Below are 12,781 nucleotides of genomic sequence, written 5' to 3' on the forward strand. Positions count from 1 at the left end.
AACCTACATACTCTGGCCCCAGAGCCCGTAACTTACAGCGCAGTGCGTGCTGCATCGCCTATGGAGAGAGATGTAGAATACATGGTGGGACATCTAGCCCAGAAGGGAATGGTGTCTTACAGGAGATGGTGCCTGATCGATGTCTTGAAGGAAATGTAGGTAGGAGAAATAATATTTGCAAAAATCATAGGACAGTAAGCAATATAAATATCAAATAATTCCAAGTTGAATGGCTGCCAACAAGCTCAGGAAGAGGAAGGGTGGAAATGAGTTCAGAGAGGTAGGCAAAAATATGTGGGCCACCTTATAACTTGAATTTGATCCTAGTACCTATGGAGAGATCCACAGTGGGACTTTAAGTAGGAGAAAGTTGTGATTTCATTGGTATTTAGAAAGATTATTCCAGCAGCAGAAACGAGGATGGATTAAAACAGAAAGACACCAGTTTATATGTTACTAGAGTGATCCAGGAAAGACCTGATGAAGGCCTGAACCAAGTTATTCCCGGTGGAAACAAGGAGACAGAGGTGGACGTGAAAGATACTTTGGAGGCAGAATCACCAGGAGACATGTGCAATGTGTACAGTACCCGGGATACAGCCAACTAGGAATGCCCAGCTCTGGCTCGCGAGGCTTCATGGGTAGAGTCAAGACATGAGGCTCAGTTTGTTTACCACTTCCGCATAAAACATCTAGACAGTGTGCAAGAGACGGTTGTAAGCGGTGCCCTCAGTGGGCACCACAGTGCACAAGAGTGCTCCACGTGCAGAGGATCTGGCAAATGTCAAATGACCTGGGGGCCGATGATTAGCACTTATCTAAAGCTTAGGCAGAAGAGGACAGCTTGAATTTTTAATACTTGAGATCAGTCTTTATCACAACCTTGTGCTATGTCACACATCATGTGTTGGCAGATTTCCTTAGCTCTGACAGCTGATGGTTTTGGAAGACATTTGGCAGTGTGGAGAGAAACCAAGAGCCTATGTAAATAAATATATGGGAGAGAGTAGCTGTCTATAAATAGTATAGTATAGTATAGTATAGTATAGTATAGTATAGTATAGTATAGTATAGCCCTGGCCAGTTTGGCTCAGTGGATAGAGCATCGGCCTACGGACCAAAGGATCCCAGGTTCGATTCTGGTCAAGGGCATGTATCTCAGTTGCAGGCTCCCCCCTGGCCCAGGCCCTGGTTAGTGCTCATGCAGGAGGCAACCAATGGATGTGTTTCTCTCACATTGATGTTTCTCTCTGTCTTTCCATCTCTCTTCCGCTTTCTCTAAAAAATCAATGGAAAAATGTCCTTGGGTGAGGATTAACAAAAAAATCTTTTTCTAAAAAATAGTATAGTACAAGTCAAGATGGAAGGTTAGTCAGTTATATTCAAAAAGAGTCCTAAAAAATAACACAGCTGCTTGTCTGGATGCATTCTTCGTGGAGAGTTATTCAGAGGCAAAAAGAATCTGTTTTCATGAAAGACTTTGCAATGGTCTGGGCACAGGCTCTGCAGCTTCAGGGCCCTGGCAATGACGTGGCACATGAGAGTTGGAGAAAGGGCTGGTTTCCCACTCTGCCCTGGGACCAGAATCCCAAAGTGGAGGCTGCAGGGAGGGCTCCTCAAAGCTGGTGGGAAGAGGGAGAAAAAAGCAGTGTCCTGTGATGATTGCTCCCGATAGGCTGGTCATGGGCACATGTGAAGCCAGATCCCCTTGAGAGAATCACAGAAACTTCTGCGGGAACTTTGCCAGAAAAGTGAGTTAAGGAAACTTTAAGTTACTAAAGCTTTAACTGAAAAGAACCTAAGGTTTAACCCTACCTTCAGAAGTCCCTTCCATGGGCATCTCAGTTTTTGGTTCTCACTTCCTTTTGTGGTTTCTCCAAGCAGAGGAGCCAGAAAAATCACTTGACGTCAAATTAATTTCTACAGAGTTGCATGCTGATCCCCAACCAAGTCAGCCTTTTAAAATATTATTATTAAAGCATCCCTGACCGCCCAGCGGCTGGCTCAGTGGTTGAGCATCAACCTATGAACCAGGAGGTCACCATTTGATCCAGGTCAGGGCACATGCCTGAGTTGCGGGTTTGATCCCCAGTATGGGGGTGTGCAGAAGGCAGCCGATTAATGATTCTCTCTCATCATTGATGTTTCTATCTCTCTCTCCCTCTCCCTTTCTCTCTGAAGTCAATAAAAACATATATTTTTTTAATTTTAAAAACATCCCTTATCCCAGATATAGTTGTATTTGAGTTACTCCATCGTTAAAAGGCTTTCAAGAAAAGAAAAGAAAAAAAGTACTATTTAATGTGGTAGTCAGTCTCTTCTCTGGTGTTCATGCCTCTGTGTAGACCCTCCCACAATGTAGTAGTGTCGGTCTGGGTGGCCAGTAGAATTCAGTGGAAGGGACAGTGTGTAACTTTCAAGGCTGTGTAGTAAAAAACACTGCCACTTCCTCATTTCTTCTTGGGTTACTCACTCTGGGGAGATTAGCCACCCGGACAGGAGGACATCAAAGGAGTCCAAACAGTCAGGCAATGAGGAAGTCAGGTCTCCTGCCAACAGCCAGCATCAACTGGCCAGCCATAGGAACGAGGCACCGTGGAAGTGGACCTTCCAGCCCCAGGCAGGCCTTCTGAAGACAGCAGCCTGGCAACATCTTATCTGCAAACTCACGAGACTCCAAGCCAGAGCCACCCAGCTCAGCTGTGCCTGAATTCCTGACCCTCAAAAATGTCACAAAATGATAAATTAGTGTTGTTGCAAAATTGGGGATAATTTTTTAAGCAGCAATATGTAGCTCATATACTTAATTTATATCCACATGAACAAGACAACTCACCACAGTTATCCTCCCAAAACAAAGAAACTGCCCCCACATCAGGCTTTATCTTCCACCTTTGGTCAACTAAAGCAAATTTCTGGCACTTTTCAAATTGCCACATTTTTGTTCCCACTTACAGATAATAATGTTCAGAAATATTGAAGTCTAAGTCCAAAACACCCATTATAGTAGCATCTAGGTAGCTTGATAGGCCACAAAGCCCGTTGAAATAATTTCAAAAAGCAAGCCAAAAATTAATTTACACAGTATCTGTGGATAAACAACATCATTACATTCAATTATCTGACTGGAGAAAGTGGGGGGGGGGGGCGATATAACAGTAATTTGATTTTAGAAAAAGAGACTATGATTAAAATGCTATTATTAAAGACAAACTGAATGGTGCATTTCCCAAAGCAAAATAAACACATGAACACATTAAAAATATCTTTGTGAACCCAAGGAAAATGTTGGCCTCTGCTTAAGGTAAGAAGCTTAAATAAAATTCAGAGGACTAACTGCAATGTTAGAAGCAAATCAAGATGTTTCAATGAACACACAAAAATAAGCAGTACTAGAGATAACTACCCAAGTTTTGGAGGATCTCAAAAGATGAGATTGTGAGTTGTCATTGTGCATGGCTTTGTGCTGTAGTTCATGTTTCATGTATCTGTCTCTTGGTCTAAACTGTAAGCTCCTAGAAGGTGGGGACTCAGTACCTAGCTCTCAAATTCACTGCCAATAGTTAATGAGTTAGTTTGAGTTCCTGGAGGCAGGGGGGGGAGTTGGAAGCAGATATCCACATCAGGATATTCTGATGCCATAAATAAACTGGCACCACAGCACAATATTCTATTTACAAAAATTTTAGATACTTTTGTAACAAGAATAATGGGACTAGGTTGACTATGAAGCCAACAATGAGAAAACTTGAGTTTTATATTAGTATACTAAAATCACAATATTCCTCTAATCTGGTGGTTGGCTTTTGTCCTCGGGCTGTGGTGGCTGGAAGCATAAGATAAGAAACTCTTTTATATTAAATGTCATCTGTATTTCCACATTGTTGCACTGCAGGTTGCTTAACCTGAACTTGTAGCAAGCAGCTCTCTTTTCTACTTAACTATATTCATTTTTCAAGCAAACAACTCTCCTATTTCAAGGGAAAGCTTTCAAAATTCATATTTAACTCCCACATATTCAAAATACTGCATAGAAACTAAATGTTTACCTCTTTCTAAAGTTGCATAGCCCTGCTACTGTAGCTCAGTTGCTTGAAACATCATCCCGTGCACTGAAGGGCCACATGTTCAATTCCCAGTCAGGGCATATACCCAGGCTGCAGGTTCAGTCCCTCATTGGGGCACATACAGGAAGCAATAGATCAATGTTTCTCTCTCACATCAATATTTCTCTCTTTCTCTCTCCCTTCCTCTCTCTCTAAAAATCAATAAAAACATATCCTTGGGTGAGGATTAATTTTAAAAAGTAAAATAAAAAAAAATAAAATTGTATAAAAAATTTGCAAAGTAAAAGAATTTTGAAAAAAATTAAGGTATATGATGAATTCCTATGCAAAGATAACTGTTCTTTTAAATGTGTTTTTATTTCCAATAATGATAATAAGAGCTGACATTTAGTGCGTGATTGTGTGCTGAGAGCAGAGCTGAGCAGATTATTTCATTCATTCATAAACTGTAAGATCTTCGGTGTGTTTTCTTAAATTTTTGTTCCTTAGGCTCTGTCATTCAATCATCCTTTTCATAAAAATTTGCCAAACATTTATTTTGTACCCACCACTATGCTAAAAGATAGGAACACAGAGATAAAAATCAGATTGTATCTTTTTTTAAAATATATTTTTATTGATTTCAGAGAAGAAAAGAGAGAGAGCTAGAAACATCAATGATGAGAGGGAATCATTGATCGACTGCCTACTGGGAATTGAGCCCACAACCTGGGAATGTGCCCTTGACCAGAATCGAACCCTGACCTCCTGGTTCATAGGTCAATGCTCAACCACTGAGCCACGCTGGCAGGGCAAAAACAGATAGTATCTTTTTTTAAAAATTTTTTTGTTTTATTGCTTAAGGTATTACAAAGAGTATTACATATGTCTCCTTTTTTTCCCCCCCTTGACCTTCCCCCTGGCCTCCCCTACCCCCCAGTGTCTTGTGTCCATTGGAAGATAGTATCTTAAAGGAACTCACAGGTTGTTTTTGGTTTTTTTTAAGTGAACAAATGGAGAAATAAAATGAATACATTCTATTCCTATGTGCATGGCTTCTAAGACAGACCATGGGAGCTCAAATCCTGACTCTGAGAATGCCTAGCAGTGGGACTTGAGGCAAGTCATGTAACTTTTTCGAGTCTCAGTTTCCTCATCTGAAAAATAGGGATAGCAAGTACTGAATGAGATAAGCCGTGTAAAGCACCTAACTCACTGTCACAATGTAAGCACTCAATAACCCTTATTATTATTGATTTGTATAAGTATTAGCAGTAAAACACCTGAGGAGTGATGACATGTTCCACAGATCCTCAGCTCCCCTGCTGGGTGCTCTTGCTGGATTATTGCTCTACTCTGTGTGCAACATATGTGCTCCACCTAACCAGCTGCCCCATGCTTTCTGTTGGTCCAGTGTCAGGTGATGAATGGGAGGGTCTTCTTTCTCCAGCCCTCCCAGTTCTGTCTCAGCACTGAGACCACCCACGCAGGATTTTTTACTATGTCAGTTCTGAATTACTTGCTTCAGCTTATGGCTGATACCTGTTGGTCAATAGCTAACTTTTTTAGCTCCTGGCCAACTGTGCCCTTCCTTTCCCCCTTCCCAGGCAAGTCTCAATGGGCCTCATGGCCACGCCCATGTGAGTTAGGGCAGGTTGAGGCTTTGCCTCACCATGAAGGCCTTGTAAGGGTTTCCATAAATGAAAAGTGCCCAAGCTGAAAACAGGCCACCTGCTGCAAATGCTCAAGTGTCACAATTTGTCAAGACACAGCTTGACTGGAGAGTCACAGATTAAGATCCAGAAGTTTGAGAAGAAGGAGGTATGAGAAACTTGTTCCCCTTACTAGTTCTTTGATATTTTTTTAATATATTTTTATTGATTTCAGAGAGGAAGGGAGAGGGAGAGAGGGACAGAAACATCTATGATGACAGAAAATCACTGGCCTCCTGCACACCCCCAACTGGGGATCAAACCCGCAACCTAGGCATATACCCTGACAGGAATTGAACCATGACCTCCACCACTGAGTCATGCCGACTTAGCCAGTGTCTTTAGCTACACTCTGCCTCACTTTCCTCATCTGCAAATGTCACTAGGTTTTATAAGAATTAATTTACATAATGTTTGTCAAATCAGGAACAGAACTTGATATATACAACAAAGTCATATATCATCATTTCTAAAATACACATTCATTTTCACTTTTAACATCTCTGAAATTAGAATGAATCTTATATTGTGTCACAGTTTAATCAATAGGGGCTTTTTTCCTTTCTTCATAGCACACAAAAAGTAACTGTACATCTTACAGTCTATGGCATCTTAAGTGCAATGAAATGCAGTAATATCTTTCTCCTACCAAAGTATCCAAGAACACATTTCATTCCCTTCCAAACCTGACAGGTCACACAGCAAAAGTAAAGGCAGAACTATGATGGATGGTGCCCTTTAGCCATTTAGATCAACTGAGAACCATTTTTCCCCATCTCACCCAACAGTTCCAATTTTAGGGCTATGAAAGAAGCAACTGAGATTTTTGCGAAATAACAGAATCTTTAAAGGGGGCTCTTTTTTTTTTTTTTTTTTTTTCCTTTTTCACAGACAGGACCTGTTTTTCCAAAAATAAATAATTGTTAGCAACTAGAGATACTGCAACTCTAGGAGGAAAAATACGTTCTCTTTGCTTCAAAATGTTCTACGTAGAACATACTGTTTGGTTCTGCCAAATCATTAAACATTTCTAAACATGTTAAGTTGTTTTGGTCCAAGTCGAAATCCTGGTTTTAAAACTGATTCACATGAGAAAAGCCATGAACAAACGAGTCCCACAGTCACACCTACACTCTCACTGGTCACCTGTCCCTTTCTTTCTGGGATTGCCCTTTTTCCTTGCCTCTCCATCTATTGAATTTTTACCCAAGAGCCATCTAATGAAACAAGAAACCATAGAGCTTTAGAGCTGGACTGAAACATTCATGATATCCCTAACTCAAAACCAACTTTTCTTCAACCCTTTTTCTTCTTCTTTTTTTTCAAGGTCTTAGGCATACAAAAGTATGATATCTACCTGGCCACAGCTGCTGGGCAAGGACCTAGGCCAGTTATGGCGAACCTATAACATTTTTTGGTTGATTTTTCTTTGTTAAATGGCATTCAAATATATAAAATAAATATCAAAAATATAAATCTTTGTTTTACTATGGTTGCAAATATCAAAAAATTTCTATATATGACACGGCACCAGAGTTAAGTTAGGGTTTTTCAAAATGCTGACACGCCGAGCTCAAAAGGTTCGCCATCACTGACCTAGGCCCACAATGGCAGCAGTGATGGCAACAGCAGTGCAAAAGCAGCAGCCACTGCAGCAGTGGCCACCACCGTAAGAGAAAGGAGGGCTTCTGTGGGTGGCACCACTGGGGCCCACGGTGGGGGCCCAATCAGAACTTGGAGCCTGACTGTGGCATCTGCATAAATACTAACTCTGGCCAGGCCGGCACAGAAAGTGCCAGGACACGGGGAGTAAAGGCTGTCAGTGAGTTATTACAAAGTAAAAGTGTACACATGGACACTGCAAAAAGCGTTTCAGGGAGTGCGCATAAACCCTTAAAGAGTTTAGAAACTCAGGTTTTGAAAACTGCTTCAACATTGCAAAGCAGCCAAACCGGTTTGGCTCAGTGGATAGAGCGTCTGCCTGCAGACTGAAGGGTCCCAGGTTCGATTCTGGTCAAGGGCACGTACCTTGGTTGCGGGCACATCCCCAGTAGGAGGTGTGCAGGAGGCGGCTGGTCGATGTTTCTCTCTCATCGATGTTTCTAACTCTCTATCCCTCTCCCTTCCTCTCTGTAAAAAAATCAATAAAATATATTAAACATTGCAAAGCACATATCCACAGACTTAGAAATAAAACATAAATTTAAAGATCATGAAATTTACAGAAAATTACACTATTTCCATATGACGCTTTCTTTTTTTTTTTCTCCTTAATCACAAAAACAATCTGTAATTATATATGTGTTTTCCGATGGTCTCAAGCGACCCCTGTGAAAGGGTCGTTCGACCCCCAAAGGGGTCGCGACCCACAGGTTGAGAACCGCTGCCCTATGGTCTGCCCAGTGCCCACCACGTCCTTTTGGGTCCACTGGACTCAGGGGAGAAGGGGGAGCTGGGGAGCAGGTGTCGCCTGCCTTCCACCACCTGCCTGCAGCCAGCAGCAGTCGCTCAGGAATGAGGCTGCCTCCTGCAGCACAGTCCTCAGGGGAGGAGCTCCACAGCCCGGGCAGGCTGCAGCCTGAGGTGCCCCTCTCAGCTTCTGGAGGCCATGGCGGTAAATCACCTTTCCAAAGGAAAGTAAACCTTATTCTCGTTACCTCTATAGCAACAGAACTCCCTAATTCCAAACTAACAGAATAAAACGGGAACAACAAAACAGGCAACCTAGAAACAACAGGAATCGAAAACTCACTCCAGCCCTAGGTGGTTTGGCTCAGTGGAAAGAGCGTCAGCCTGGGGACTGAAGGGCCCCGGGTTCAATTCTGGTCAAGGGCATGTACTTCGGTCACCCGCTCAATCCCCTGCCCAGGTTGGGGTGTGTGCGAAGGCAACCAATCGATGTGTCTCTCTCGCATTGATGATTCTCTCCGTCTCTCCCTCCCCCCTCTCTAAAAATCAATGGAAAAATATCCTCAGGTGAAGATTAACAAACAAACAGAAAAGGAAACTCACTCCAAACGTTCAGCTTGTATTTGGCTTTGGCACAAGTTACGTCATGCCTGGGTAGGAAACATTTTTGTAGCTGTGGTTCAGACCAGACCAGACCAGACCTGTCTCCAGCTCAAGCATCTCAGTGGCCCCGCAGCATGCACACGTCCTCGGCGAAAGGTCACCACGCTGCTGCGCGACAACAAGGGTCCACAAACCTGTTCTGTAAAAGGCCAGACAGTAAACATCTTAACCCACGGGTCCTCACCAGGGACAGCCTTTTCTCCCAGGAGACGTGCCAATGTCCGGACCCACTTCTGGTTGTCACAAATGAGAGATGCCACTGGCATCTAGAGAGTAAAGGCCGGGGATGCTGCTACATAGTCTACAGTGCTCAGCAGAGCCCTCCTGGAACAAAGAACGATCTTACCCACAAGACCGGCAGCGCCGACACGGAGACCCTGCACACGGCAGGCACGTTTGCTTTCTGTCAAATGTTCTTCTGTTTTCACGCCCCTTTAAGGATTAGTACAAAGACGGGCCTCAGGCCGTAACCTGCTGACCCTCTCTACAGTGTCAGCCAGGTCCACAAAGACCACACATTGGCAGGATGCCAAGGCTCTGATGCCACAAACTACTCACTAGGATCTCAACACGGGCCTACCCCATGTCTTCATGCGGCTCCCAAGGCAGGAAGTAGGAATTCTCTGAGGGAAACGCGCCCCCACCCCACCCCCCCATGAAGCTCCAGCAGGTCCCAGCCCTCCTACAACCTCAGCACACAGGAGGAGGCGTCTTGGCGCTCATTCGATTTCACTCCCAATGGGTCAGGCCACCACTGCGTTTCAGCAAAACATTCTATTTTATTTTTATCTCAGCAAAGGTCCTCATGTGGCACCTGACTGGTACCAAACCAAAGACCTCAGGCCAACAAATGGGAGCTGAGACCACTTGCAAGCTTCCCGCTGGCGGGTCTCAACGCCTCTGAGCCTCGGAGCACCTCTTCCCCTCGCAGGTGCGCTGACAGTGCTGGCCACCAGGAGGCCAGAAAAGTGGTGACACTGCAACCTACTGGGACAGGAGCCAAGCAGAGCCTTTACAGCAAAGTTCTTTTCTCAGGTGACAGACCTCCAGACCCGTCCCAATCATGCTTGTTTGACACCTTCCTGGGTGCCTTGGCTGGAAAGAAGACAGGGCCATCCTTTCCCCAGTGGCAAGGGGCGGAGATACAAGCTGCTTTACACTCGGAGCTCAAACGTCGAAGGAGGTCTTGTCTGGGTGAACGGGACAGTGAGCTCTGAGGTCAGTGATGCTGGCCGGCCTTGCAGCCTTGGCACACGGGCTACTTTCCCAGGATCCAGGACAACACTGAGCCCACGAGGACATTTTGCTTACATGCAGTTTCCAGCTGCCACAGGAGTGCAGGCCTGTCATGCTTGGGTCCTTCTCAAGGTCTCCGTTCAGATGCGCTATTCAACGCATGAAATAACAGGAAATAGATTTGAAGGACCACGGTTGCTCTTTTCCTCCCTGCTGAGCAGTTTCAGACATGACTGGCATAGAGAAAGCTGAGCACTCAGCGGGGTACAAGCTGGAGTTCCTTTCACACCCAGACTTCTCCGGGTGCGGCGGGAGACCGGGTCCTCACCCTTCCGGGGTGGCCCTCAGCTTTGGGCCCAGCCTTCTGGCTGCGGAGAGCCCCCTTCCCGGCCCCTCTGCGAGGCTAGTTGACCCGGCAGGCGCGGATCATGAGCAGCTGCAGGAGAATGAAGACGGGAGACGTGATCAGGCCGAACCAGAGCTCCCGAGTCTGCTCCACCAGCTTCTGGCACAGCAACATCTCGAACACGAACGAGGCTGAGAACCGTGAGGATCCAGAAGAGGCGGAGCACGGCCAGCCGCTTCTCCCCGTCCTGGAAGAGACGCACCGACACGATGGTGGTGAAGTAGGTGCTGAGCCCATCGGCGGCGAAGAAGGGCACGAACACGTTCCACCAGGAGAGGCCGGGGGCCAGGCCGTCCACACGCAGCGCCAGCAGCACGGAGAAGGCCAGCAGGGCCAGCAGGTGCACGAAGATCTCGAAGGTGGCGAAGCCCAGCCACTGCACCAGCTCCCGGAGCGAGAAGAGCATCGCGCCGGCGGGGCGCGGGCCCGGGCCCGGGCCCAGCTGAGCGTCTCACCCGCCGGGCCGCGCCTCCTCTCCCCGGGGGCCTCGCCAGAGCCCGCGGCTGCGAACCGGAGGCCACGAGCGGCCGCCTGCCCCGTTCCTCGGCCCCGGCGCGCCGCCGACACCCCCCCCCCCCCCAACCCACCCCAGTCCGGGACCCAGCACCGGCCGCCATGCCCCGCTGCCCATATGACGCTTTCAATAAACCAATTATTGAGGAAGATAATTTAAAATTATTAATTTTTAAATTATTATTTGTCTTTGTAGTTAAAGATGCATTGACAGAATGCATAAACCAGTTTTTTGAATTTTATACAAATCATGAAGCCACATTTGGTCTCTTGTACAACCTCCATAAGTAACAGGAAATGTCAGAGAAAGCATTAAAATGCCATTGTATAAATTTACATTTAAAATTAAATTTTGACTTACACAAAACTGATCTGTATGAAGAATGTTCCATGAGAACCATCAGCTCTATGTGTACTAAAATTTTTAGTTCAGAACAACTTATCAGAAATGTATCCCAAATGTTGTCACAGCCTATAAAGTACTTTTAACTGCTTCATAACAATTGCATCAGCAGAATGATTCTGGTCACAATTTAAAATTATAAAAAATTATGTGCAATCTTTCATTTTCCAAGAGCAACTATTGTCTCTCTCAATTGTATCAATTGAAAATATGATTGCTAAAATTATATATTCATTTTAATGGTCTAGTAAATAAATTTTCAGAAAAGCAAGCCATGAAATTATGATTAATCAAGATATCACATTAATAAGTACTGTATTATATAAAATGATAACCCCAAAATATTTTTTGCACTTTGTAAGTTATATTATTACTCACATCGCTATTACCTCAGTTATATTTTATAAGTGACAAAATATTTTAAAGGAAAAATTTTGTTTGCAATATTTTTAATGGCACTTTTTTCCTGCATTTTCAACAAGGGCCCTGCATTTGCATTTTGCACTGAGCCCCTCAAATTATGTAGCTTGCTCCGATGATAGAAAAGGGTGTTTTCCTGTTTCATCGGGTTAAGAGAACAGCTATATACAAGCCTTTATGTAATGTAATCAAGGATTTTAAAGCATTTTCTTAACACTGTTATATGGGAGAAGGGAAAACTGATACCTATTATAAATGTTCAACCAATTCTTCCAAGCCCAGTGTTATAGAAGGTTCTAGTTGGGGGGAGAGGGAAAACCTTAAAGGTCTTACAATCCCATTAAGTAGACAGGAAAACTGAGGCACCACACTGTGATTGTTTCCAGTTCACAAGTGATTTAGAAGCAGGCTTGGAACTACATCTCAAGTCCCTCAAGTCTGTCTGGTACAATTTCTACCACTGGTTCTTCATGAATGTATCAGTAAGGGTCCAGGAAATCAGAAAGTGCTCTAGGTATTTCAAACAGGATAATAAAAGTGATGACCACCAAGAAGGAAGGCATGTTCAAAGGGGCTGGAATAAGGGAAGGAAACGTAACTATGGCCAGAGCCATCCCCAGAAGCAGGAAGGGGAAAGATACCTGCCTTCTCCCTCCCTGCCTGCCTTTCATCTTTCACTACTAATTTGCACTAGCAGAAATGAGCTGGAAGCCAGCTGACCGTAGAGCCTACAGTTTGTAGGAGTCAGCCCCCCTGTGATACTGAGTGGATCAGGAAAAGGGTGAGACGTGGATTTGAAAGCAAACAAGCAAATAACTGGCACACTGTTAAGCCAGGGCTAATAACTTCTTCAGGTCTGAGTGCTACCTGAAAAATCTAAAAAGTCCTGGTAGCCATATATTACTGACAGTCCTCAATTATTGAGATAATGCATTTAAAGCCCTTAGCACAGTGCATAGTATGGTAAATGGAG

At 44.5% G+C, this 12,781-nt stretch overlaps 1 pseudogene; it reads right to left on the reverse strand.

The window, feature by feature from the left end:
• Positions 1-10,242: 10,242 nt before the first annotated feature.
• On the reverse strand, positions 10,243-10,904 carry LOC118657045 (annotated as a pseudogene).
• Between the last annotated feature and the right edge of the window lie 1,877 nt (positions 10,905-12,781).

The sequence above is a fragment of the Myotis myotis genome, unplaced genomic scaffold, assembly GCF_014108235.1.
Source record: "Myotis myotis isolate mMyoMyo1 unplaced genomic scaffold, mMyoMyo1.p scaffold_m19_p_5, whole genome shotgun sequence".
Classification (NCBI taxonomy): domain Eukaryota; kingdom Metazoa; phylum Chordata; class Mammalia; order Chiroptera; family Vespertilionidae; genus Myotis; species Myotis myotis.